The following is a 2,421-nucleotide window of genomic DNA, read 5'->3' on the forward strand; positions in this document are numbered from 1 at the left end:
ATCAAATGATGTCACTTCCTCTAATTTATAGCCTTAAAGGTGTATTGCACACACTTTATGTTAAATTTAATGCAAATATGACAGGACTGACAGAAACATGAGGACATTTGTAAAATAGTATTTATTTGTAGAATTTATTTATAATTGTTATGTTTTTAATCAGTTGATGTGGATAACAACTCAAACCTGCTATTTCTGAAGTTTGTTGTTCTAGTTTTTAGCATAACAGAACTATTAAAGCTGTAGATTCAGTTGGGTTAAAGACAATTACAGGGTTTGTACATTTGTTAACTGTTTTTAATAAAGAAAATAAATCTGGAAACCAAATGAATGACAAATGCCTTTACAGAACAACTCACAGAAAATCAACCATCAGTCCATTTTAGTAATTTTTAGCATAAAATACTTTGTTCACTGTATTTATGTTTTTATTTTAGGGACAGATAATGTTGGTTTCTCATTGAATGTCCCATAATATCAATACTAACAGGTAGAAGATCCTTCCTAGTGCATCTACCTATACTCTGGCAGATTAAATCTAGATTAAACACCCATCTCTTAGCACGAGTATACAGGTGAAACACAAACTTAACTTTAAAATTCAAATCTGATTTTTTAAATGAAGGCAACCAAAAACTATAAAGCTATACCCCAAAATACCAAAAATAATGGCATCTATGCTCATGTTAGTCTGTCTGTTTCTTTGGATCCATCCCATATCCAGCCTTGATGGTTGTTGCGACAGAGGACGAACTCAGCACAGCCCCACACAGTCAGAGAAGATATCGATGTCTCAACAACGCAAGACAAGACATGATCATTTATCTTTACCTAAAAAAAGTTACCGGGAATGCAGTGGCGGAGTAGGTAGTGCTGTCACCTCACAGCAAGAAGGTCGCTGGTTCGAGCCTCAGCTGGGTCAGTTTATGTTTCTGTTCGGAGTTTGCATGTTCTCCCTGCATTCGCATGGGTTTCCTCCGGGTGCTCTGGTTTCCCCCACAGTCCAAAGACATGTGAATTGGGTAGGCTAAATTTTCCGTAGTGTATGAGTGTGTATGGAAGTTTCCCAGAGATGGGTTGCAGCTGGAAGGGTATCCGCTGCGTGAAACATGTGCTGGATAAGTTGGTGGTTCATTCCGCTGTGGCTACCCCAGATTAATAAAGGGACTAAGCCAAAAAGAAAATGAATGATTAAAAAATATACCTTGTGATCAGTAAGTAAATAAACTGTGTACAACAATAAAACATAAGTTGTCAACTTAAATGTTCCAAGTTACAAGAGGCTTAGTCGGTTTTCTTACCTATTCACCTTGTCATTTACAGTACAGGGCAATGGGTTAACTCACATTTTTAATGTGAAGTAACCAATACATTTTACAATTCAGCAAAGACCACAATGACAGACGTGTCCCTACATTAAAGCCTTTTTGCTACACCCATCTGGGACCTACTTTGACCTTTACTTACAGTGTGATGGATGCTTATCCTCCCAAGGTTACCGACGTCTTAAAGTGCAACTCTGCCTTTTGTGCATTTGGCTAAAGGAGAACTGGTTGCCTGGCTTCTCCCAAGGTCTGTTCTCAATAGTATCTGGATGTAGATTTTGATTTGCAAGCTAAGACTGCATATCTCAGAGATGCAATGTAAGAAATAATGCCCTCAATGGAGCTAGTCAAACCGATATGAGGGTTAGGGGTGGGGTTAAGTGTGAGCATGAAAAGCATTACATTTAGCTCAGCTTGCAACTGCATCGAGTCTGCATGCAGACTCCTCTCGTTTGTTCTTTATTCATGACAACTGATGGAGTTTGGATTCCTTGCAATTGTTGCCTTTTGTCTGCTTGGTTGGGGTTGATGCGGCCTTCCTTGGATCATCCTTCAACAGGGATATTATTGAACTGAACTACACTAGCATTCAACCACTACTGATATGCTAAATATGTCCCAAAAAACTGAAATATCTTATCCAATTCCAGTTCATCCATATTAAGTGGCTTTGAATCAATCAACAGTGTGTAAATCGCTGTAGAAATACCGTTGATTTGACTGAAAATGTTAAAACAGTTTATATAAAAAACAACTCTCACAAACTAGACCACATCCCATTATTGCATGGGTCATACCATCGACTTTACTGAGGCTGAGAACAAATCTATTCACATTTATGTATGTAGATACACTGAGAGAGATAGAAAGATTTTGCTTGCACTGCTATTACGACAATCCGAGAATCATCAGTATTGATCTAATTGCATTTACGTGAATCAGAGACAGTGGCTTGCATCAGATCATCAAGCCTCTGGCAATGGAAATAGTTCATATACATCATTCAGAGCTGTCTGCCACATGATCTGATCATCACAACCTTCCGCAAGTATTACACTGACAACACACACACAGAAACACACACAGCAGCAGTGCA

Source organism: Danio rerio, chromosome 5 (genome assembly GCF_052040795.2).
Source record: "Danio rerio strain M-AB ecotype USA chromosome 5, GRCz13ab, whole genome shotgun sequence".
NCBI lineage: Eukaryota > Metazoa > Chordata > Actinopteri > Cypriniformes > Danionidae > Danio > Danio rerio.